Consider the following 27,240-nt stretch of genomic DNA (forward strand, 5'->3'; position numbering starts at 1 on the left):
TAGAGAACAGTTCTGCTTCAAGGAACTTCTTTTGTCTTCATGTCTCAAATCAAGAAAAACCTTATTACAACTAAGTCAACATCTCATTTCACTGTAACTAGTTTAGCCTATTCTGTGAAAATATTATCAGAGTCATTAAATTAAATGGAAGAAGGAGAGGATATTGCATGATCTGGCATCCAGGTTTGCATATCCAGAAGGTGGGAGTCATCTCCTTGCTGTGTGAACGCTCTTGAAGGTTGTAGCCCTCTCTGAGCATCAGAGCTATTTGTTACTCTGAAATAGAAGAGAGGTTAATCAGATGTTTTTTAAAATGCATTTCAAAAGGATTTTTTATCTCACTCAGAAAAAGTTCAATAAATTTATTAGAGAACACCAGGAATGAAAACAGTGCAAGAACCTCTGCCATTTGCCTACCACAATGAATTCAGTTACAAAGATCTGAAGGCCTTTCCCGCTCTGGGAATACTGTTGAAGTGGCTCAGCCTACAACACAAGGATGCTGTTGCTGGCTCAGCTCCACTGTCTGCCCCAACCATCACGTACAGAGATTTTGTCTGAGCTGTTCTACACATGCATTTTGAAACACTGATATGAGTCTCAACCACAGACAAGTAGGCCTGGTATCACACAAGTGGTACACACAGCATACTGGTTTCCTCATCTGTAACCCCTTTATTCCCCTCTGGATTTTACTCCACTGGCTGTAAGAAGCTTGTGTTTTTGCTATTGAAAGAGGGTTTTTGTCTACCTCAATTTTATGTTATTTAGGGTATTCATATGTTAATGGGTGCATTTAACACACACATATTTATATCTATAGACACGTACACGGAAGACACATGCAAAAGTTTCTAGCATGTATAAAAGCTTAAACTCTTTTTTTTTTGTTGGTTTTTTTCCTTTTTAATATAAACAGTTATTTATGTTGGAAATCATATCACTGTAGTGTTCATTGCCAGAGCACCTGACGTGAGTTTTTGGTTGCCCCATATTATTTTCCTTTTTATATTGCATTTCCGCCTCTCACATTAACTGGTTCCAAGAGACTCTGATTGCCACCATCTTCTGCAGTGCAGCTCTGTTTGACAGCAGGTACTATGTGTGTGTTCATAAGCATTGCCAGCTCTGCCTTCCAATTCAGGGCTCACCACTGGCTGTTTAAAATGCATGTACATTGACACCGATATGCTCACGTTACCACGTCTTGTCTCTTACTTGGTTTGTTTCTTCAGGTGTTCCCTTCTGCCCCATGTCGCCCTTTCCCTTCAAGACTACAAAGGTGCCTGTGTCAAAGAAGAGGGAGCACATAATGAGTCCTGCTCTGTCATGGAGAAGCAAAGAAGGCCACTGTTCTTGCATGTCTTGTACACTTTTTCTTTGGCAAGTTATCAGATTTTCTTGATGTCTTTACTTGTTCCTTGCAATGGAGATGTCTACTGGCTGCTTAATGAGGTTTTGAATGACAGTCTCTGCATCCAAAATAATGGGTCTAAGTATTACAGTATTTGAATCAATATTCAGCAGATAAGAAATAACTAGGGGTGGAGAAAGCTGTTCTCTTTCTCACACACATACACAGTTAATCTCATCTTGTCTGGGACCTAGAAATGTGTTTATGCTTAGATCTTCATGTTTCTCACTCCAAAGCACTTATTTTACCAATGTTAAGAAGAGGTGACAGAGTCTGACTTGCTAAACTTGACTGCATAACTCAGCCAGTGGTGACCTTTGAACACAGGAAATATTATGGTGAATTTTGCTTTGAAAGGTAGCCACAGGTAATGGAATCACAGAGATTTTGCTGCTTGCTAGAGCAAGAGTAAGCTTGTGACAAAATTAAGCCTTTTATTTCTTCATCTTCCCGCCCTTTCTTTTGTTTCTTTCACTCACCCCCCCATCCCAATGAATTCGTACATGACAAGAAACAGTGATCTGAACTGCAAATTTCACATCATTTATTGAATATAGGCCAATATTGCTGTTATGATTTGCGTCTTGCTCGAGTCAAAGTTCTGCTGGCTGAAAACAGCTTTCCCTTAACCATATTAGCTCTGTCATCTCCCAGCAGCAACAACAAATGGCAGCAAAAAAGAAACTTCAGAGTGCTTTTTCATCCGCTGATTCCTATTTCCAGGTAGTCAGGTATTGTGAACGCGACTGAAAGCAGAATATTTTTTCATGGTTTTTAGTCTTTCAGCCCCTGACTAATAAGCCTTCTTCATTGTCAAAAGGGAGGGAACTGATGAACCTGTTGTACATTGAGCCTCGTATTTCTAGCCCAAGAAGGTAGGTTTTCCAGCTTGGTTATACCAGTTCTTTGGGATGGAACAGAGAAGGATCAACCAGGTCATTGTCATCTTGGGGCAAAGCTAGTGTTTGCAAAGCTCAAATAATTTGATCACTGTGGTGCTGGAAGGGAATTATTTTCCCAGGGCAGCCAGAAATCAACTGCTGTGTGGTCAGTTTGACCTAATAACTCTGCTGGGATTTCAGACAATTTTAAGAATTATTCTTATTCAGTATTTAAATGGCAGGTTTTTTGGTATTGTATGAAGGAAAGACATTTTGATTTCAAGAAATTGAACAGGAGCTAAACTGAAACTACATTATTCAACTTTTTTTTTGAGCATGGGATTTTTAAAGAGTAAACAAGTAAATTTTAAATAGACAAAGAGCACCCTCCTGAAGCAGTGGCAGCTGCCCTAGAAAACAGGTGCTAGAGCCAGAGGAGAGTGAAAACTCCCTTATGCTCACAAGGGAAATGATTTATCAGTGACATAGATTATACCATGGGCAGGTTATCCTTCTAAGTAAAATCCTCCTTTTTTTCTGGGAAATGGGGGCAAATGTGGAAAAGAAGGAAATAAACCTATTGTGTCAGAGATAGCTTCCTGGGGTCAGATGTCCCCCTGCATGAACCTTTGCATGCATTTATATAACGGTATTTTTCTTTGACAGGGCACAAATGAACTCAGCAACTCAGTTATTACTATGCCAGAGCTTTATAACATTCTTTATGTGCTTCTCAATATGATTGTGTATTTCCTGTCTTTATACATGCCTCTCTGTGTGTAAGTGTTGAAACGTTATTCTTCTGCTATTGTGGCCAATATCAGCTGGAATTTTGTCATTTCTTTGAGGAAGAGAGGTCAAATTGATATTTGTTACTGAGAAATGTTTCTTCACATAATGTGAGACCCTGTGCATCACTCAGTGCTCCTGTGAAGGAAGAAGCATCCCCAAAATCACACATAGTCAAAGGCAATTGAAAGAAACTCACTTTGTAAGGTTATGGTCTTTTCTACATCCCACCGTGGATCTTGATGTCTTTTCTGCTCTAAAATCATGTTACTAAAGGACATATATGAGACAGCAGGTCAAATTGGAAGAAATGCACCATTTAAATCTGAAAAGAGCCTCTAGCTACAATGGGGTCAACACCTCAGAATACAAGAAAAAACATTTTTATAGCAACACTCAATAGAATTTATCATTTCTTTTTAATTCAAACCAGAACAAGCCCAAAAGTAAGGGATAGAAGGGAAAGTAGAGTAACAAATGTGAGGGGAAAAGAAACAGCAGGAAAGCTATAGAGGACACAAGGTGAAATAGTGTTGCACAGAAAAAAACAAATATGCTTCTCTGCAACAAATACAGCAGGAAGCCTAACAAAAAACCCCACAAAAGCTTAAATGAGCACAGCTGCAGTACAGGGACTGTGCATGATAAAGTGTGACGGGACAAGGAGACTAGATACAATGACTCAAAAGATTACTACCTATTCTTAAACCTTCTAGTAGTTTTCTTGTTCATGTGGTGGTGTCAGAATTTTGCTCTGAAGAGGCTTGGTTTTCCCATTATTTATCTGTTTCAGCTTGAGAGAGTTTTGTTTTACCAATTGTAAGAGATGTTTGTAGTGGTGATCTTTTAGTACAAGCCCAATTTTGTTATAGTGGTAATGGCATTAAGAGCACCCCCAGCTTTTGGGGGCATCATGTGGCTCTTTCCAAGGAACAGAGCAGTGGAGGCTGAAGGAGGTTATATAAAGAATCATGCAATACATATGTGTGGCAGAAATAGCCCTGTGTGCCTCATTCCCTTTCTGCAGGTCTACCAGAGCCAGGCAGGCCAGCTGCAGGGATTCTTTCACCTTTTGTATGCCTAATTTTATCCATCAGCTAAATACTTCCCTTAAAACTAAAATTATTTTTAAATCCTCAGGTAGTAAATGTAACATATTCACATGCTAAACATAATTGAAGTCCGTAGTTGGCACCGTTGTAAAAACCACAGCACCTGGTGACCCTTTTTTTTCCAAATGCATAGCCATTCCTACTGGATTCACCCCAGCAAGGGGCTCTTAGAGTGGTGTTTTCCAGACATCCTTCCAATTGGTTGGTAACTGCCTGGGATGCTGAGTGCTCCCTGCAGCCACTTAATACTGATGTTAGGGGCAAGATGCTTAAAAATGCATAGCAGATGGCTCACAGCAATGATGTGAGAGGATTTATCCTCCAGGAGACAACAGCTTATTCCTGTTCTTTTGCTGGTGTCTTTTGTCATATTGAGCAAGACAGCAAAAGCTAGGGCAGAATGAAATATGATGTCTTTCCCATGAACATTTCAAAACACACTTGAAAAGGTTTTTGTTTTGAAAATGAATTATTCAGTTTTGCAATGTAAGATGGAGGTATTTTATTCATTTGGATTGAAAATGGGAAGCATTAATTTTATTCTTTTACTTTTCAAGACTGGTTTTTGAGTTACCTGAAAAAATTAACTAGGGAGTAGCTGTAGTCTGCCTAGAACCTACTGAATTGAAATGTGCATATGTGTATATATGGTGTGTGTAAATACATATGTATAAATTTATACAATTATGTATAGTGTATGTAAATATACATATAAAAACTATAGGAGTATGAATGCATGTAGATATAAGAATTTGCTTGAAAAAAAAGGGAATTACCCCAAGTTCAGCTTCTCTCTTCTGAGAGATTCTGAAGTGTTAGAGAAGGCCTGAATTTATCAGGTGTGATAACCTTGCCTTGCCATATATAAAGTTTGCCTGTGTATCAGTGTCTCCTGTGACCTTTGATTAAGAATGTTACAAGATTTCAGATGGGAAGGAAAGATGTGAGAAGTCAAGTGGGTTAATTGGAGAGAGCTCCTGTACACCATGTCATATTATTACTCTCTCACCCAAATGCCAAGACAGTAACTACTAAAGCAGAACTGTGCAAACAGTCTTTCTGGTGGCATGATTCCAGTTCAGCTTAAATTTTCAGCTGAGAGTAATAAATTTTCCTTCTGAGGTCTCTGGTGACAAAGGACAATTGTCATCCATGGAGGCTGAACTTTCCACCTCACCTTAAAAGCTGTCAGTGCTTTAATAGATCATACCTTAAAGTCCTTTCTTTCTGCAGACCTAGTGTAGAGACCCAGAGTGCAAATAATTGCTTTTCTGTCTGCACCGTTTGGTGGATTTTTATTAAGATTAAGAAAACAGGTGCTTCCTCTGCAGTATGGCTTTCCATGCAAATGCCTGAGTAGTCCCTTCCTGCTTTTTCCTGAAGCAGCAGTCCCATGCCATGAGTGCAGCCACTACTCTTTCCCACACGTGTTGCTAAGGCACTCTCTGATAGAGGCATCAGATTCCACTTTTTCCAGGTACCAAATCTGAGCCGCTTAGAAAGTGAGTTCTCAGAGTGCCTTACTGTTGGTAAGGCTCAGAGATGATTCATGTCAGCGTGACTTTGTCAGCCGGTCTTTGAAGTTCTCATCAGTTTTAAATATCAAACCTAAGGTATCCAGACAAGGGATTACTTGAAATTTAGCAAGTGTCAATGAAAGTTGTGCTTTAGGCAAATAATGTGTCATTAAACTCATGTTAGCAGAGTCAGGGTATTGCAATATAATATAATAGTAAGCCACTGAGCTGGTCCTTCTGTTGCTTTGGAGTGCACCCAAGCCAACACATCATTCAGAGAAAACTTCTGCTCCTCTTGATGTAACACTGTATGGAGCCATCTGAGACTGAGTCAGCCGTTTGTTGACATCTGCATCTTCCTGTTTCAGTTACAGGCTGAACAAAGTTCAGCTATCTAGGCAATTTCACACAGGATTACAAAAGGCAAATGTCAGTTTAGAATGACTTCTTCAGCTGTGATATATGATCTCACAGTGAAATAGAAAGTCTGACTGTGGCTTAAACAAGAAGACAATTCCACTGAGTTTATAACTGAAAGGTGTAAAACAAGTAAATTCACCTGGAAGTAATACAGTTCTTTTATATTAAAACACAAATGATCAAAAAAATGGAAATTTTGCCACTCAAAAAAATTGGGAAACTGATCTCTGTGAGAAACAACACAACCCCAGCTGCCTAGTGTTTTAGCACAAATGGCATATGAATAAGAACATCAAGAAGAACTCTATCCTTTGCACTTCAAGTACACAGTAAACATTATAAAAGTAAATGTGTTAAGGTTGCAGCTGGATTAGGGAAATGTGAAAAAGGCATGTATTTCTCTCTTTTTTTTTTTTTTAAGTTTTTGCTTGTGGTCTCAGGTTGCTTCACTTCCCTTTGATATAGTCTCAGTGAAATTCAGTTGTTCTCAGGTCAAGAACGGGTCTCTCCAAATTTAAGGGAGGACCTTGTGTTTACTGGCATCTTTAGCATGAGTTCAGTAGGAAAAGAACTCCCCAGGCAGAATATTTGCCACTGGGTGATTACACTGGGAATGGATTGTGCACTTACAGCAAACAACTAATTAAAACCCAGAAGATAATGTGCAGGGGTCTCTGGCAGCCAGCTGGCAAACCAGGGCAGTGTTTGGATCTCTGCCTAGAGCCAAGGGGAGCTGTGTATGGCCAAAGCATCTGCAGTAGTGGGAAAGATGGGTGTCTGCAGGTGTGTGGCACCAGCCTGTGCCAGAGGCTGATGTCCCACCATCGAGGTCTGTGAACAGAGCTTGGCATGTCAGTGTCAAAGGCCTGGTGGGAGAGGAGGAGTAGGACTTGGCACCTGGGTGCCTGAGGAATGCTCTGGGGTTTTCTTAGCCCAGTTTTGGTGATAGAGTGGTAAAAAGCAGCATGAGGTAGAAACAGGAACAACTTAAAACAGCAGAGCTCTTGTGGAGAGGAGCCAGAGAAGATGTCATGGTTTGGCCCATCCGCATCATGAGAGTGAAAAGAAGGAAGAGTACAGGAAAAATGATTTGGCCTAAGCTTTTTGTGGCTAACTATGTATGTGAAAAAATTTGGTTTTGAAAAGAATGGAAGGATTGGGGTTTTTTAAAATATATTGTTAATATTTAAACTATTTTCTATTTTGGGCTAGCCAGATTATTAAATTTCCATTTTCTAATTCTGAAGTCAAAGTCCCCAACTGACTATGAAAGTGTATCCCAGAAGCAGACTGCAAAGCTCAGTCTCCACATGGAAGACAATAATTTCAGATGCCAGATTTACCTTCCATTAGCATTTGGGAGCATCAGAACCTGCAATAATATAAAGAGTTATCAATGGATAAAATTAGTCTGTACTCAGTTCTGATACTGCCCAAGTCTTGAAGCCTGTATATACAATGTGTGTGATATCTCTTCATCAGAGTTTAGTGTGAGGAGTTTTGAATGCTGCACCTGAATGATCCCAAAGACTCAGAGGAAGCTGAAGCATTTGTCAGTTCATAATTTGGGAGAAACAGGAAAACAGAAGAGGTTGGTAGTTTTCATGAATAGTGGCAACATATACAGCTTAACAATTCTCAGCCTCCCAGAAAATGCCTTTTCACCTCTACATAAATTAGAAGTTAACAATTCCTAAAATTAAATCTCTTTTTATTTCTTTTTAATTTGCTTTTGATCTCTGCTTCACTAGTAAGGACAGCTACAAAACTTTCCTTGGCTACTTCTTTCCCCAGTAGAGCAGGAACTGCTTTTGGGGATCTGAAGGAAAATATTCTGGTTTTAGCTAGCAAAGCCTCCCTTCACTGGCATGTTTCCCTGGGACACCAGTCTGTCTTAAGACTTTCAGGAAGTGAAGCAATTAAGGGACATTATAAAAAAGAGGGGGAAAAAGCAAAAACCGAACTGTCTTTTAACTCCATGCCCCATTAAACTTCTAGCAATTACATGTTCAAGGCCATTGTCCCCTTGTTCCCATTTTTCTCCCCATGCACAGCCACATGTGGCTGTAGGCTGTGAAGTGCTGTACTCCACAGCCAGTATCATTTCCACAGACTGTCATGGTCTGTGGTTCTTCTGACTGCCCAGAGATGCTTTTAAAGTGAAAAATACTCTGTTGTAATGAAAATTAATGATATTCTAAAAAGTAAGTCTGACCTGTCTGAGTTGAAATTAAATAGTAGGAAGGCCAGGACAAAAGGAGTGAGAAGATGAGATCTAAAGATGGACCTATTACTGTGCCCAGGGGCCCATGGACCCAGTGGAGCTGTGGGTCAATGCAGGATGGCTCACTTTTGGCTAGTTAGAAATCATGTAAAAAAACTTACTTAAAAGCAATGCCTTCTGTAAGCCTGAAGACTGTGGCCTATGCTGGGGATGGGGGAGTCCAGAGACTGAGAAGGATTTTGGACATCTAATTGAGAAAAAGTGAGAGTCATTTGAATTAAGCATTGAGCAGGCCTGAAATATAATTATTTTGCAAATTTTTTTCTTTATTTTAATGGCTATTTCTGAAAGAAAAAAGCAAGAGGATAAATGGATGAGGGAAATAACTGGCCATTTGGCTAGCAGAGGAAGGAGGAGTAGAGCATGAAGGGCAGCCAGTAGGGGTTAAGGGAGAGGGTGGAAGCAAGGGATAGGAGTGAGTGGAAGGGGCAGGGAGCAGCTTACCGGCAGGGCTAGCAGCACCTGGACCTGCATTAGCAAATCCTGCTGCTTAGCAAATCCTGCCAGCTCTGCCAGAGAGCAGAGCATTACAGTGCCATTCTCTCACTGGGGGAGTAGACGCACAACCTCCTCCTGCTTCAGCACTTGCTTCACCAGAAAAACAAAGGTCTTTTTTTTTGACTGAAAAAAATTTTGATGATTACATACTGCAACTTGATCACATGCCTTTCTTGAGTATTCCTGCTTTTCATAAAATCCCAGTTCTTGATTGATGCCTTCATGCAATAAAAATGAGCTGGTGAAGCAGCAGAAAGGTCAGTGTAATTTTCTTCCGTTTCTGGGTGAGGCTGGGGCAGGTGTTTTATAGTGAACTTTTTCCTATCAAACCCAGTCCTTGAAATTACAGTTAATTCTTGACAGAATATCTTCACTCATGTTTTAAAAATAGTTGGAAAGTTCAAGTTTATGTTGCAAGCTGACAAGAATGCTGTACCCTGTGGCTTTGCACTATCACACTTACTTGCACTAAGAAATTTAACAGGTTACAGTTGAAATACAGTTGGAGCCTTCACCAAAACCTTCCATAGTCTTCCTGCTGTGAGTCTTGCTGAGCGGATAAGGATCTAAGCTGGTGTCCTTTCTTAGTTAGAACTGGTTTTAGATTTCTTCTGAATATCATATTTGTCCTACTGGGTAAACTGAGACATAAGTCTGGGAAAGCCTTTTACACAAAGGGTCGTTTTCTCCCTGTTAGAAAAGATTACTGGAGAGTATGTCATGTTCTCCCAGCAGGTACTGTCAAAAGCTGATGTCTGCCTCTTCACAGGAGGCACAAAACAGTGTTAGATCACAGCTGCCTGAAAGCTTAAGCTAAGGAAAGGGAAAATAATCACAAAGTACCTTTTTAAATGCTGCAACAGCACTTGCTGGAAAGCAAAAACAACCCTGTCCTGCAGAGCTGACATTTGAGGGGGATGTTTTGTTATTGGTTCTCAGTGGGTTTTATGGTAAGAAGTGTTCCTCTGCCCTGTGTTTTCTACCTACCTGTCAATTGCCAAGGTACCTGCACCCTGCCTGCCTTCTTCTGAGCTTTCTTCTGCTGAACATTTTCACAAACATTTGGGTATCTAGCTTGAGGGATCTTTTAAAGTGGCCTGCAATTTAAGATGCTCCTGGAAAGGCAGACCTTTTCAATTTGGCAAGACCTATTTGACTGCAGCATGCCAGTATCACCTGGAATTAAAATTTTCACCTCCTACTTCCACCACCTTCTTTTAAACTCTGCCATCCAAAGGTCTCTCACCCTTTTCCCTTGAGTCTCCATATTTCAATATGCAGTAGTGCCATGTGGGCTGTGTATTGGCCTGGTAAAAATTTCTTCCCTGTATTTGGGAATCCAATAACAGATTGTCTTGGGAGGACCCACATATTTACTTGACACCCAAAACAGAGTAATGAATCTGAAGCATTCTGCACTGCAAATGATGCTTCACTTCAAAAGCTGGAGTGACCTGAGAGCAAAAGTAACATTGGAAAGAAAGGAACAGGCAGGTAACATCCCAAGTCAGCAGTCCGTGCTGCTGTTGCCTCCACTTCCCTGGGGTATTTTCTGCACATCGTTAATGCAATACCTGCCTGCTCTGCAAATGCAACAATTGCAATTGAGAATGTGTGGGGCTAAGACCTTGTTTTCCTGCTGAGTCCACAACATGTGCAGGTACTGAGTCCACGTCCATTCATTTGCTGGCACTGGGTGGGTTTGGACATGTGAGCACCTTCTGACACACCTCCATGGTCCTTGAAATGCCAGAGAGAGGGGGGCTGCACAACAAAGAGCAGGGTGAGTGCAATTAGCTGCTGCATCACCACTGCAATGCCAACGCCTGTACATGTAGAGTTGGTACTCTGATTTCAGTAGTTAAAAATATTTTTTTGCTTTTTTCATTTATTTTGTTTTAATGTTTCATTTATGTTTACATTTTTTTTATTTTATTTTGCACTGAGAAATACAGCAACACTTACAGGACTGCATGGCTAATCAATATCATAAAAATTAGGTGAAAAATATTGGCTTCTTCTGTGGCTTTAGTTTGTTTTTATTAGTAATGCTAGATGAAGTGCAGTCATTAAGATACAAATATACATGGATTGAGTATGAACCAGGTGAGGGAGAGAACTTTGGAAAGGACTTGACATTTGTAAGGTTTTATATCAATGGCAAAGCTCTTGACTTTTGTGGGAGTAGAGTTTGGCTGCTGTTAGGTGCTCTTTTTTTTTGAATCCTTTAAAAGAGAATGGAACCAATTTTGTGCTGACTATTCTCAAATGCATCAAAATAGCTACTGTTTAAGGCCTTTTCACTCCTTGACCTCCTTGCTGAGAGTACCAATGTCTGCCTATCTATTTGGAACTACTTTGAATTCACCAGTGTATCAAGGGAGACTTGAGAAAAATCTTCATTATTTCAGAGAACCTTACACTTAATAAGTGTCTGGCTGTACAGAAAAACAAGTCTCTTATTTCCGAAGAGCTCACAGCCTAAGCAGACATGGCAGCAAGTGGAGCTGACAAAGTAAAATGCCAAAGCTAAGTGACAAAGGAGGGAAGTGGGAAGGCAGTGATTTACTAAGACAATTGGTGAAAATGTGTGCCTGTCAAATTAGTCTTGATATTTTATGGAAAAACCTTATAGCTGCACACACAATTTATGTCCTTCGTGGACTGATTTTCTGGTGATTAATGGAGAAAAAGTCACAGCAGCAAGGAACAGCTGAGGAGGGAGGCATGAAGAAGGGTAAATGCACGCATGTTTGCAGGACAGGTAAGTTAAGCACCATCATCAGAGGGGAGGAAAACCAGGAGATAGTGCATGGAAGTGAGAAAAGGGTCAGTCATAGGGAAGTCCAGGGTGAAGAGACTGGCACTGCAAAACCTGGCACGGCACACTGGAAATAGCCAGACTGGTTGGGAACAAATTATTTCCTTTATATAACCATCACTGTAGATATTTCTGCTAGGACAGTATTTGTCACCTGGTTTTATGATTCTCCAAAGTGACTGTTATTGTCACCAGACAGATAATAAAGAAAATGTTCCTGGGGAAGCTCTGCATGTGAGTAGGGTATTTGCTGCCAAAAAAAAATCCTAAAAATCCTTTTCTGGTATCTAAGTATTGGTCTGACCTGATGGTGTCTGACTGCCCTCATGACTGTGTCACCGATACCACTTTTACTGAGGATCGCAAGGGGCCATGGCTGAGGAGTCTAAACTGTCTGAGTAAACTCCTGTCAACCACGAAATTCATTTCCCTAATCTCAGAAAAGCACAAATTAGAAAATGTGGTGCATGGCTCATGGCTTCCAGCCGTTGCCTGAATACTAAGTGTAATTTATAGATCTGTGATTAGTTTCAGATTTTCTTTCTCTTTGTTTTGCAGGCACAATCTTTTCTGCTGGAGTACATGCGTGCTTCATCCTTTAACTTGTATGGTCCCAGGACACATTTAGTAAGCAAAAAAATTCTTTTTATCATTACATAGATGAGAAATGAATGTACAGAAAACCCTCAGCAGTCTGCCCAGATTCACAGAGGAAATCTGTGACTAAATACTGCACTGACAACAGATCAATGTAAACACAGTGACCAGATGTGGAAGGCTGTTTAATGTGAAGAGGTCTATGTCAAGTACGTTCTTGCAGGCTGCTCTGTTGATTGCTACTGGACTCAGCACAGGTGTTTGTAAAGAAGAATTGTTGGAATTGGGTAGGCCAGAACAGTAGAAACATTTATTTTGCACATTCAGATTAGCCTAGGCATGGATTAGTATAGGCTGTTCTTGGGTTTTCAGTACATAACACTATACTGATAGACATGAGAAAAGAGACTGTTTTTGTATTTTTATGCATTACATCAGAGTCCTTTATACACTTATTTGCCTAAAAATTTTGAGTTTGCATCACAATTTGTCATGAAAGTCTCCAGTGTCCTATTAAAATCTGACAGATAAATGAAAAATGATTTAGATGTCTTACATTTTCTGGTCTAGCACATAGAAATTTTTAATTTGAACAAAAGTTTGTTAAACTGAATTTTCAAGGAGGTAAAATTCACAGTTTTTGACTTACACTGTTTCAACTATTTTTTTTTTACCTTCTGCTCTATTATTCTATCAGGGTTTTTGTCTTTTTTTAGATTCCTGTTTGCCATAAAAGTCTCTCAAGAGCTTCGTTTTGTGAACGGTGTTCTATTAAATGTGTCATTGAATTCAGTGAGATATGCTTGCACTTTGAGAAGAGTTCTTCTGTCTTCCCTGTAGTTCTAAACTGTCTCTACTGCAGTGATCAATACTGATCATGGCTGGTGGGGTAGTTCAGGTCAATGTGTAACCAGAAGTTATTCCTTGCCTGTGGCTGAGGCAGGTGGAAAGTCCCCAGGTGGATCACTGAAGCTGAATGATCTTTAGCCTTATAGTGCATTACTTCAGAACCAGAGCAAACCTATTTTGCTTAAGAAACAGGTGGGTATAGAGACTCTCAGAGTGGCTATTTGACCAGAGAGAAAGACAAACTTCAGATCTTTTAAATTATTCTTAAGCAGACTGTGTGAATCTTGTATTCTGAAGAGAGAAAAGGATGTGGCTGGATAAAAAAAAAAAAAAGTTATGTTACAATAATCTTTAATATTTTCAGTTATTTTTCCACGATTTACAGCTCTTTTCACTTTTACATTGTTACTGTCTTAATCAGTTTTTACTTTACGACTGGAAAAGTTGGTATATATACTTTCAGTAAAAAAAATATGCATGGGCATATGGTCCCTTGGCTATGAAAGCTATGTTTTGAAGAAGTCTATTTAGGATAAACTTCTTGACCAACTCTACATCTTCCTCCTTCCTATATGCATTTAGCTAGCCCAGAATGCATTTCTGAGACAAGGGATTTTCCTTGCTGCTTCTTTTAATATAACATTACTGTCTTTGCCAAAATAAACTCCAGCAGAAGGACAGAAACTGTAGAGTGATACTGGAAATTTCTTGAGTTAGATGTGAAAGCAGCATCTCTCTCTGACTTGGGGGAATTTTGTGCAAGTGACTTGAATGTGCTAGTTTGTAATGAATTTAAGAGAGCCCCTAGCCAAGCAATGTACAGTGTGCAAAAACAGTCCAAACACTACCAGAATAATCATCTTGAATGCAAAAGAGACTGAGCCAGACAGCAATGTACAGCTGCCCATATCCAGATTTAGAAGGTACCAGAAGGGATACCTTCCCTACTCCCATCACATTTACATTAACCATGGGAAAAGCCATTCCCTTACTGAAAACATATCAGCACTGCATAAAATCAGTCTGAAAAAAATATGCCCTTATCAAAATAAAGCCTGCTATTAGAGATTAAATTTTAATGGGACTCTCATTTTTTCAAGCAAACCAGATCAAGCATTTGCCCTTTTATTAAAGCAGTAACTCCAATTATGAGAGCTGCAATTAAAGGCATGTCAGTGGCCCAAACACTGCTCATGTGGTAGATTATCTAGACCTTTTACTAATGGACTGAGAGTAAAATAACTTCCTAAGGTGTTTCTCCTCTCCCTCCCCACATGAGCCAACTTTGGTCTCAACTAAGCTGGTGCTTGTGGTGTTTACCAAAGGTTTATTAACACGCTGATATGGAAAGGTCAATATCCATCTTCAGGTGAGGAGAGGAGTCAACACAAGAGTTGTGGCTGTGTGGGTCTTGCCTTTCAAATGCCTTGTGCATTTTCACTTTGACTGAATTGGAGATGCCGTAAAGGTTTGACGCAGTGAAAGTTGCTCGCTAAGGTACCTCTTATTACAGAAAGGGGGAACCCTGGAACAACATGCAGAGGTGAGGCTGGATAGTCCCGATGTGCCTGGAATGACTTACAGAGGGTAGGAGTATTAAATTGTTCCATTGCTGGGGAAGGAATTCTGCATGATGGAGGAAAATCTTCCATCTTTGGGATGTGGCGGCCTAATTGTGGCTGGTTACTGGTTATTTTTTTTAAATAAAAACCTTCACTTATTCCTTTGTCTTCTCCCATTCTATTACTGTTAGCTTTGATTCAAATTTTGGTTCTAGCAGACAAACTGGTTTCCTACTATATTCTTTCCTCAAATGTACCCTTGAATACTACCCTATAGCTATTTAGACCATCTTTTCATGAAAACTAAATTGTATGATGCCATCTTTGGCTTTCTTATCCAATTCTCTCCCAAAATCATGCTGGTTTCCCATGTTCTCTTCTTGATTTGTAACAAACTGTCATAATTTGAAGGGGAATCACCAGGAAAGTGTCTCAGAAAACAATGCAGCCAACTCAGTAGCTGATGTGCTTGAAACAAACATTTCTGGAGTTATCAAAACTGACAGAAATTGTATGAGTGCTAAAGCAGCAGGCAAAGAATTTCAGGGACACTTGAGCAATTCTGTTTCACTCTTTAAAGATTTGCTTCTGTTGTGATTTACAACATCATTTTGTTTTCCCTACAGCGATAGTTAAAGTGCGATCTTTGCCACAAAAAGGTGTCTCATCTGTCAGGTCTTGGAGTGTGCAACACTAGAAGTGGAACAACGAAAATTCCTTTAATAAAGATGTCTCCCAAATACCTGTGTCATACCTGTGTGGGTAGCTTCTCAGGCTCCCTTAGCAGCCAATGCTGTTTAAAGATTAATCTTTCACTAATTCAAAGCAATGCTTAAAAATAAAGAAGCATCTTCCAGCTACTTAATAGGTTGACTATGGTACAGTTAATGGAAAAAATATTTGGCATTTTAAGAGTCTTCAAAGACTCAAGAGAGAGATGAGTTTAATTCTTCCCAAGCCGTATTGATTCTTACCTCACACTCAGTTTGGATTGATCTGTTTAGAATGAAGGTTTGGCACTAAAGACAATTTTAAAATGCCAGAGAACTGGTGGAAAAAAAGAGCGAGAAAATGCACATAGAGAAAACTGTCATCAGTATTGAAAAACATTGCCTTTCTTTTTTGTACTGACTAGGCTTTGATATTTTCAAAAATTGGTTATCTGCATTTGTTTGGAAAAACGTCTCATGAGCAGCAGAGGGGAAAGATTCCCAGTTACCACCACCAAGTGAGGATTTTCTGGCAGCTGCTGAAAGATCACTTTAATCCAGATGCAGGAAAAGGGACTTACTCCCTTTATTAGAGAAATAAACCCTCAATATGTTCAGCTCATGACCTACAGCAATCTGACAGGGCTCAAATGGTGCACTCCACTAGAGAGGGCTACAGTAGTTTCTTTTTAAAGGTTGTCTCTTTGGCAACATTGGTTTTACACTGCCACGTTACTGGGATTTGCAGGCTGCCTTGATATTTCTCTGTGGCCCTTTAGAACAAAGGGATAAGTTTTAGTCCTTTGCAAAATCTTTTCTTCTCTCCCTTTCTTTCCCAACAACACACATACTCAAAATACATGTTGTTTTCTTACATAAATAGACCTGATCGCTATTAACCTCCTGACATTTCTGAAATGGTCAGTAAATATTTCTGTGTATCTGTTTGCAAGACTGTCTAAGTGTGACTTTGGCCTTTCTCCTGAGGAGACCTCTGTTCTGACTGCTTTGAATTAGGACTGGGATGCACACCACATAAGGATTAGGAGAGAAGTTCCTTCACGCAGGAGTGCCTGAAGAATTGTGCCAGTGAAACAGGTAGCAAAAGCAAACAGCCTGTGAAGAATGCAGAGCAAAGAGAGAATCAAGGATAATTTCACCAGGGGCTTTGCAGTTGGACCTAGAAGGACATTTGCAGTTTTCTTGCAAAACTATTTATAAAGTAAAAGTAAAGAAAGGGAGAGTGTGAAGAGATTAAGAGAAGAGGGTAGGAGAGAAACCAGAAGCAGAGACTGGGACATGCAACAGTTGTTTCAGGTGCAGACACCAGCAGCCAAAGCAAAGGAACTATCCTCCAAAGCATGTGCAGCCTGGTGGAGGAAATGGAGAGAGTGGATGTGCAAATATGCAGTCTGAAGGAATTAATGTGCATCTCATCCTTCAAAGGGCTGCTTTAGACCACAGCAAACGGCCATCACCATCAGGCTGAGGTGACTTGTGTGGTCATTATGCAAAGTTCCTAGCTGAAAAAATATTGAGTTGAATGCAATGGCTCTTTGTGTTTTAAACAAATCAACAACACCTTTGCATACATCTCTGAAAAAAACACCTGAAAACCCATCACTGGTGTGTTTTGGAAAGGTGGGTACAAGGAACAGCAGAGAATGGCTGTTCCATAGCACAATCTCCTCTTTTCATGACTTCAGCCTGAACTTGCAGCAGTTGTTTCCAGAAGAGCCGCTGCTGCTCAACAGAAACTGGCAACGGTATTGAATCATTTGGCTATGCGATTGTTTACACCAGAAACTCTGAGCAATACAGGATTAGGAAAATACACTGGTGAATGATGGGGGGGAAATCAAGTCTTCATTTTACAGTCTGTCAAGATTCCCTTGTTTCTCTTTGTTTTTTCCTCATACCATATGGTAATGAGATTATTTTATTATCCCAGTGCAAATGTTGAAAATGGAAAGGGTTGGAAAAACTACCTTTGTGTTTCTGGAAAGCGAGATGGGATTTATTCATTAACAAGTTCATCCTTTTTATTAGTATTGTATTTTTCCCATCAGAACAATCAGGCTTGGTTCTAAAACCAAATTTCTTTAAATGAGAACCCTCCCTAGGAAATTGAAATGGTGATTTTTATATCTATTCATTAGGATTTTTTATTTTCATTTTGCTTTCAGCGGTTGAGGACACTTGAAAATCTGAGGCGGGCTCCTTGAGCAGGTGGCAGTGCTGGTGCGGGGAGGCAGCGGTGTGTGTGCTCCCTCTAGTGAGCTCTGATCCTGAGCATCTGGGATCGCGCTGCCTGGGCCCTCTGGGCAGCTCCCAGGGCATTAGTCACAAAGTGCTTTCTTCCACAGGTAACATTCATACCAATTCTGCTGTTCAGTCTGCGGAACCCGCTTATACAGGCTGAGTCACTGCAGGAGCAGGGGAATGCGGGGGCATCTTCTAGGTCTGCCACAGATTCGCTGAGCAAGTCACTCGTGCTCTCTTTTCTACACCTGTGTACAGTGTTTCTGAAAATCCTTTACTTACTTAGCTCTTTAAACCTTCTTTCAATGAACAGCAAGTTTAAAAGAGGAAGGAAGAGAGCACTGACTGACTTCATTCTTATTAACACTTTGAGATGCTCAGGTAGAAGGAAGTCTTTGTGGGAAATGGTCTCTGAAAGAAAACGGTCAGTGGTGGAGCACACTGGCAGTGCAGTGCAACTCCAATCTGATGGCAAATTGCTCACACGTAACCTGCATCTCTACCATTTGGTCATAATGACTCTATAGTAACACTTGTTTAATATATTAATAATGAAGGGGGAGGGAAAAGTGTGCAAAGCCCAGCTTTTACTGGGCATTTCTATATTTGAGTGGTGTAGAGATAAGCATGTTCTCTTAAGGAGAGCCTGGCATATAAATACCACATATCAAGTAAGAATTCAAATGAGAAGTAATAAAACCTGTATGTTATATTTCAGACAGGGTTCTCTCTAATTTCATGGTCAGTAGGAAGGGTATAAATGGGAAGGAAGGGAAATTAATGTTGGTTTTATCCTAGTTTATCCTCCAGCATGACATGACAGAGGATCAAATTATTTAAGAGCTGTGTGTGACTATTCACCAGGGTTAGAGATAACAGGGCCTGGGTTTGCAAGGAAGGATAAGGATTCTACTGAAATGGTTTCCTTCTTTTCTTGGACAGAAAGGTACCTTTTGATTGTTCTCATTGCAAATGTCAGTCTTGAATAAGATAGCATGAGAAATACAGGCATAAGAGGAAAAGGAGTGAAATATTTGTTTCGAATGTCATATGAAAGCCCCTGGGAAATCTGGATTTGGATAATCAAGTTATGATTCAAGTCAGGGAAGTAGAACATGACTTTTATTTAAAACATATCAGTGACAAAGCTGTTCCATAATGCACACAAATCATTAAACTCCCAATGCATCTTGAGCTCTGAGCTGGAGGCCAACCAATAGATTTCACTGCCTTCCCTTTTGGCTTCTGAAAAGGGCAAAAATTGTGTAGCCTGCAGAGGAAACATCAGTCTTGGCAGCTCTGCATCACCTATTTCTGTTCAAACTGTAGTGAATGGAAAAGATGTTGACCTATAAGCACAAATTGTCCATTCATCATAATGCAATAGAAATACCTGAAGGTAGGTTAATAGTCACTAGAGTGTGAGTTGTTTAAATATGTATATATGTTTATATCCTTATTTAAAGTCTATAAAACACTTTGGTTATGGGCATATTTTCAAATCATTTTACTGCAGACCAGACAAAACCCTTAATTGTTTATGGATATTGGAGATTATGAAACAGTTGTGACCACTGGACTGGGTTTCTTTTAAAGTAAAGTAGGTGTCAAGGTCTATTAGCATTTTTACACCTGTTGTTTATCAACAGAAATTCTGCTGCCATGTATAGCTTCGTACAAAAATCAAGCATTTAATAAACTCTCAAGTCTTCTGCACTATCCTTAGTCAGAAATAATTTACAGAGAAGGAAAGTGTAAAAAAAAAGCCAAAAATCTTACTAGGCAAAACTTTCCCAAATTTCAGGAGATATTTCATTCATGTACTAGATAGCTTGATGCCAAGAGAACTTGTTTCCCCCCCTCCATTTTTACTGGCACGCAGTATCACGAAACAAGGTTGAAGCTCATTAAGTTTTCCCCTCTCAGAAATCTTTACTACAAGGCATAAGATACGTATGAATGGCATTAGAGTACAAAGACTTCATGATTCCTACCGCTGACAGTACTTCCATAGAAGAAACTAGGCTTATCCATGGAAACCAAGTATTCTCCAGAAGAACTCCCTCCTTCCCCACCCCCTTTTGGCCATACAAGGACTAATTGTGGTGTCAGCTGCCACAGGAATGCAAGGCATGTATCTGGTGTATCAAAAGAATAGCAACTGCTGTCAGCAGCATTCCTGTTCCTCATCCACGGTTGATGGCACTGGGAGCAGTTTACACAATCTTTGTCCTGCTTACAGGGAGGGGAGGGGTGTAACTTTTTTTATGTTTTTTTAAAAGTTTTCTTTCAAATACATATATGTACACAAACATATATGGCAACCACACTTATTTTTTTAAGAAATATACTATTTGTGTTTGCCTACTGTTGGCTACATTCTCTAAGCATGTTAGAAACTTAATATATTTGGGGTTACAATGCTGCTATTTCCTTTTTACTAACAGTAGCTCAAATTTTCTTGTAATGATGTGAATGTTCTGGTCCACTAAACAGAAGATGACTACTGTGTTTGAAGTGGGAATATTTTCTCTGCTCCCTTAGCTGAAGTGCCTCTCTTTGACGTGTAATAAGCTAGGCATAAGTCCAGCATTTTATCTCAATTCTCAGATCAAACTTTTCATTAACTTGTAAGAGAGTTGCATGTCTGGAAGGCCACCAAAATTGGGCCCTGAAGCTTCAAGCCAGCTGCAAACCAAGACAGTGGTATAAATCGACTTTTGTAGTTCAGGTACTCTAAATAGAGCCATCTAACATGTAGAAAAGAAAACCTGTGAATATAGAGCTCCTGTTGTCTGCACCTCTGTTTCATGCAAAGTATGCACAAATTGAAATGAGACAAAGTTAGTAAATAACATTAAGCATGAAGAAACAAGTCTCTGCTATTCTACATGGTTCATTTTGATGCTGTGGTTGAAAAAAAACAAACCAAAAAAACCCCAAAAAACAAAACCAAAACCAAACCAACAAACAAACAAAACCTGTAGTTTTTTCTTATTCAGAATGCTCACAGAGCTGAATTTTAGTGCCCTGTGTAGATATATAACCATGAAAGAGCATCCTTGTTGCCTTTCCAGCAGGCTAGAACTGATTTAAGAAGATGGGAGAAGCAACCAAAAAAAAATTTTTTTTAGGTCGTGATATTCATTTTTATGAGTTTTTTTTTAAAACTGCTGAGTCTTACTCAACTATATTGTATAAGTGAATGCACTCAGAGCTGTAGGTAAGACAACCGAGTTCACATGTATCTTCACAGAACAGCTTGTAAGAACATACCTTTTTATTTCTCTTTGCCTGATTTAGATGATTGAAGATGTCTGTTCCTACAAGCAATTCAAGAGGCCCAACAGTCCTTCAGGCAATTGCTGAGACTTTGAAGTTAAGAAAGTAGCTTATGCTATAATTTTACTTACATATACACAGCATGATGGATTTCTTTCTGGAGCTGGTTCTACGGTAGACAAAACTCCAAGAGCCTTGTCCTACCTTGCTTGTGTATAGGCTGCCTCCATTTCCTCTGTTTGAGGGAGAAAAACATGTATGTGCTGATGGGGTAGTAATTCTTATGCACACGCATTCTGACAACTAATATTTGTAAAATATCGAGGTCATGGATAAAAGTTGCTCTGACAATTTTAAAATGGCAGCCCTGGGATTCAGCATCTCAGATTTCAAAAAGTGACCATTCAGTCACACAGGAATGGAATTCATGTTATTCTAAACCAGTAGGTGTTTTTATATCCATGTACTTTTTCAGTAGTCATTCTAGGTTCATAGTGTTATAAATCAGAATAGTACTTTCCTTCTTTCTTAAGCTGGGACCTGCTTTCTCACAAGCTACTACCTGAGCTGAAGATATGTGCTATATGAAGCCAGAGGTCCTGTTGTAAAAAAACCCACAACAAAACATAAGAAAAATCAACAAACACGCCACCACCATCACTCCTCACAGCAAAGCTCTGTTCCATTGCAAACAGTCTATAGATTGTTGCTTAGATGACAGGTGCAGGTTACATTCATAACAGTAAAGAAACAAAGCAGATAAATAAATACACTCTGGCCATTAAGCTTTGCATAACTGTTGGTACTATCCTGGGGCTGCTTAACAACATTTAGAGTAGTAACAGTTGACTCATTTTATCACTTTAATGGGGAAAAAAACCATCAGAAATTAGAGACCCTAGTAAAAATTTTGAGAAGTAATAATTAAGTATAGAGATAAAATTAAGTACACTGTAAGGACTGCTAAAGGGTCCATTCCATAACCTCTGTGGTTTTTAGCATATGTTTCTGTTTCTGGAAAACAGATACAATCTTTATAGCCTACACACAACATTGAATAGGATGTTTAGAAAATACTATTGAGACTAAAAAGCATATTATTTCTTTGTTGATTATATTATTTAAGGTATTTTGTATTAATTATTTAGTCCTGACATAATATATAGAGGGAAATGTTTTCATTTGTCTTCAATTCAGATCATGTTGCCTCAGAACATAGCATGAAGGAAAACATTATCAAGTCGTAATTTTACCAGATTTGTGCCAAAATACTGAGTTATGAGCTGTAAGAATGATCTTGATAGGTTTTAAGTTTCTTGTTGTACATAATAAATGTGATAATCCAATGCATAAATCTAAATTAATATTTAAAATTTATTTCTCCTCCAGGGCAACAGTGAAACAATGTCTGAAACACTGTGTGCAGTGCTAGTCATCCAGGCCCAAGGAAGCTGAACTCTAATTATAGCAGGAGAGGAGACACTATAGGAAAAAGTTATGTAGAAAGGCATTTTCTTTTCAAATGAAAAATTAAAAAGGTTGACTTGTTTATCTAGCAAAATCATGACAGCAAGAAGATATTTCCTAGAATACATGGAGCAATGAGGGAAAAGAGCCATTAAAGAAAAAGGGCAGTGTTGTTATGAGGATAAATCAACTATGAATTAATTTGGGATGAATATTACACAAATCTCCAGCAAGTTGCAGAGCACTGGGGTCACAAAGCTTTGCCCTTACTTGATGAGTGAAGCAGGGAATTTTGATGAGACTGCGTGAAATGAAAAGAGCCAGCAACAACTTTGCCCTTGTCTTCCTGTAAACAGAATGAAAACTACCTGGGGATTTATTCTGAATTCAAGGATTCTTAATTCAGTTCACTCTCCCTACTTTTAATTGGGTTAAGGCCATTTGACTTCTGAAAGAGACTTTTCATGTGGGAATTCTAGTGCAGTGAAGCCAAACCGCACCACTCTCAATGGTTTCAAAGTCTGTTGTTCTGGGTTGCCTTGTGTCAGTAGAGACAGTGGTGTCTGCAGGAACAACATGGGAGCTCTTCTCTCATCCAGACTGTTGTCCTAATAATTTAGTTATGCTATCATCCTGTAACTATATTTTTTCCCTTTTTGCTGAGAAAACCTTAAGCTAAATCTTGAACTGAATTGCCCTGAATGTTAAGTTGCAGCTTTGTTGCAGTTTGAATGTGTGGTGTCTTCTAGGCTGTTTCTGGCAGGGCTTCTCAGTGCTTTAACACAGGTGGGCGAAGGGTTTCTCCTGTTGAGACGTGTTTCTCTATGAGCAGTCACAAGTGTGAGCTCTTGGTAAGGATGGCAAAGTCAGTTCAAGTACTTTCTGCCCTCTTCTATTTTAATACTTGGAAAAGCTTTTACAAATTTATATTTCTATTCTGTCTGACCTCGCCATGCCTTTTTCCTTCCTGGAGAGGAAGACACTGCAATGTAGGAAGTTTTCCTGGTTTGTTTTTTACTCTGGTAACTTCAGCAGTCTCACCAAGAGCACAGCATCTCAGAGTCACACTGGTACAGTGAAGAAATGCTGAAGCAAAAGCTGGGCCAAGCAGCAGAAGAACTTCTTGATCCAGATTTGATGTCAGAAAAATGTAACTATACCATTAACATGGTGTTTAACCCCATGTTGTACAAGACTAATTGGATAGCTGACAGGTGATAAAGCGAGCTGCTTAAAAGTCTCAGGACTGGGCATGTTTCCCAAATCCAGAGATTGGGCTATTCTGGGAACTTGCTGGAATCTACCTCTGATGGGTATATCCATCCATTAAAAAGCAGCTGTGTACATTTACGTGGTTTTGGTTTGTTCTTGTAGCTCAGGTGGAGGATTTCTAGGTACAGCTGACGATATCCACGATTGATGGAATGGGTGTGATCGTAACTCCATTAATTTTCAGAGGCACTAACAGCCCTCTGAGAATGACCTGGGAGCAGGAGACTGCTGGCAGGCAAGGCATCTGTCTCGTTCCTGGTGTTTCTCATATGCTGGTGACAGGCCGGATGGGATCACTCAGATTTGGCTCTGAAAATTAAGGAGAGCCTTTCAACATGTTTACACTTGATGTTATTGGAAGATCCCGGTGGAAGACAGACCTGAGCCTGGTTTAAGATGACTTTCTCCACAGATGAAGTTGCAACTCACCAGGTTTATTTTCACAGCTGTTCAGCTATGATTAGGCAGCACTTTTTGGCTGCTGGATAACAGCAAACCTTGGTCACAGTGTCTGTAGGTGTTTCCTTTTGTAGTAGAGCTCCCTGGGTTGTGGTTTCGTGACAGTCCGTACTGACCCACCTTAGTGCTGGTGTGGCTCTGCCCTGGGGGGGTGTACACACTCCTTGAAAGGCAGAGAATGATTCTGCCTTTGGTGGCCAGAATGGCCATATGGTCTTCTCACACATCTCCACTTCCTTCCTCTTCAGCTACACAAACTAGGTAAAGAAGTAAGAAACAGTTTCTAGGAATCTGTCTTAAGCCATAAAAGAAGGACTGAGTGGGACCATTCAGACTGTGAAGCCTTGTCCGTATACTTGGAGGCAGGTGGACCTTGGACACTGGGTGAGATGTCATAAGCCCATGCTGGTACGTGGAAGAGGAGAAAGTCTTACACTGAGCTTCGCCCATGTCTTCCTTCAGCACAAGAGGAGAGATTCCCTTAGACGAAAATATCTGGATAGTCCCCAGTAAGAACAGCATATGTAACACCATGAAGAGAGACGGCTAAAATGGTCTCCTCCAGTCTTGCCAAGGGAGCAGAAAATACCCTTCCTATTTTCAATGAAGGAAATATTGCATAAGAAATAATTGAAAGATTTTGAAAAATATAATCCTGTGAGCAGTTATTAGTGAAGGGAGATACTATTAAATGGAAGCTGTGCAGAGGTCAGCACTGAATTCAGTATTTAACATATTCAGCAGTGAATGTTAAATTCCTGCTCCCAACATTTGCAAGTGTATTGGAGATGTGGTCTGCCAGACTGTAGAAGCAGTCCCTCAGAGATATCGGGAATACTAATCAGCACATGAAATGAAATTTAATATGCATTTTAATATGAGAAGAAACCAAATAATGTGTCTAGAAACATAGAACAACATAAAATAGGGAGGAACAAAAGTTGTGACTCTGAAAAAGAGATTAGAGGAGGCATTGGATCAGTGTGACAGTTCCTGCAATGACAGGAAAGGTGGCATGTACCTTGGAATAGGGAAAGAATATGGAAGCATCAATGTAATTTTATGTGTGAGTACAAGTTAGAACCTGGAAATGGTTTCCATTTCATACTTTCTAAAAGGATATAAAAAACTGTAGAGTCTGAAGAAAGCAATAATAATTACTAAAGAGGAAGAGAAAAAGCTGTATAATGAGATACTTGCAAATCAAGTTGTTCTTTATACTAGAGCAGACTCAGAAATTACTTGATTTGTATACAAATGTTTCAAGGGAAGAACAAATGGATACAAAAGTGCTCCTAATTTAGCAGAGAAATACAGAACAAGAACCAATAGCTGGAAACTCAATGAGACAGGCTCAAAATTAACTATTAGGCAGGGAGTAATTATTATATTTATTTAGCTGTTATTAACCACTGGCAAAATGAACACAAATCAACAAAAGCAAGGGAGGGATGTCTTCAAATTAAGAGCCAACTTTGAGCTAGTCTGCTTAATAGAGGGAAAATACAAATACAGGTTACAAACAGAGATTCTTTCTATCCAAAACTTTGTTTTAATAATTGTGTTGTATTTAAAATAATGTAAGCAGTGAGGAAATATTCTTTCACTCCTTTGGCAATATCCTGGAACACATTACCTGCACCATTTTTTCAATTGTTCTCCATGCGTTTAGCATGGCTACATCTAGTTACAAATTATTTTAATCTGAGTGTGGTGTTTTATTATTATTATTATTATTATTATTATTGATCTTAAACTGATATCAGGTTCTCTTATTACCTCATGTAGTACACTGACCTTCCTCCAAGCCAGGCTCTTCCTAAATCAGTAGCGTACTGGATCACAGTCCATCTGGTTTTGTGGCTGTTTTTTACAAGGCAGTAGAAGTAAATGTAAAAAACGCCAGAAAAAAATAAAGATGCTAGAGTTTTTTGTAACAATGGAGTAAAGAAATCCAGAGACACTTGTTCCTCAGGATGTGAGAGAGTTGCAGAATCAATAAGGACTCCAGAGCTGCCCAAATGCTGTGTCATCTCTCTGTTTCTATAAAGTAGCATAAGCATCAGTTCTTCTATGTAAAAGACTCAGGGGACTGCAGTCTGTATTGATTTTGGCTGGGATAGAGTTAATTTTCTTCCCGGTAGCTCCTGTGGCTCTGTGTTTCGGATCTGTGCTGATAACTGTGAGAGGTTTTCATTATTGCTGAGAAGCACTTGCACAGCATCAAGGCCTTTTCTGTTTTTCTCACCACCCCAACAGCATCTGGACTGCGGGGCACAAGGAGCTGTGAGGGGACAGAGCCAGGGCAACTGACCCCGGGATGTCCCACACCATATGGCATCATGCTCTGCATATAAAGCTGGGGGAGGAAGGAGGAAGGTGAGGATGCTGCTGCTTGTTTTCCTGAGCCATCTGATCCATCATCCTGATACATGATGGAGACCAGCCTTCCTGGAGATGGCTGAACAAATGCCTGCCCAGGGAAAGAGGTGAGCAAATTCCTTGGTTTTCTTTCTTTGTTTGTAGGGCTTTTGCTTTACCTACTAAACTGTCTTTATCTCAATCTGTTACTTTTTACCTTTTATTCTTCCCTTTCTCTTCCCCATCCAACTGAGGGGGAGTGAGCAAGCAGCTGTGTGAGGCCTGGTTGTTGGCTGAGGTTAAACCACAATACAGATTTAGTTATTGAAATGAAATTGTCCAATATTTGTAACCATAAGCAAAATCATGTGGTAGTGGATAAGCAGAGCTCCATCTGGTCTTAGAGATGGGCAAAATTTAAAGCACTGGTATAACATAATGACAAAAAGCTCAGTTACTCAGCCTTCTTCCTCGCCTTTGAGTGCTCTAGTCTGCAATGCATTATTTTTCTGTCTTTATATTAGCAGGCCCAGTTCTCCATCATATCCATCATTTTGACTTGAACAGTTTCTGTGCTTGAGGTTTTTTTGTTTTCTTCTGGTTCTAGCTGCAGTTTGAGCATCTGTCTGGACAGCTTTGGATCTGCAGTAGTTAAACATCCTGTGACTTGTCTTCAGTTGTCA

The 27,240-nt window shown here is 39.7% G+C and overlaps 1 long non-coding RNA gene across 1 annotated transcript in view; it reads left to right on the forward strand.

The window, feature by feature from the left end:
* LOC121666249 overlaps positions 1-25,948 on the forward strand; it is a 35,000-nt gene extending 9,052 nt beyond the window's left edge. Inside the window, exon 6 of the long non-coding RNA XR_006016628.1 lies at positions 1,236-25,948. This is a non-coding gene — a long non-coding RNA (uncharacterized LOC121666249). The remainder of the gene's footprint in view (positions 1-1,235) is intronic.
* The last annotated feature ends 1,292 nt before the right edge of the window (positions 25,949-27,240 follow it).

This window comes from Corvus kubaryi, unplaced genomic scaffold (genome assembly GCF_017639235.1).
Source record: "Corvus kubaryi isolate FWS band 111438036 unplaced genomic scaffold, C.kubaryi_AGA036_p1.0 37341, whole genome shotgun sequence".
Classification (NCBI taxonomy): domain Eukaryota; kingdom Metazoa; phylum Chordata; class Aves; order Passeriformes; family Corvidae; genus Corvus; species Corvus kubaryi.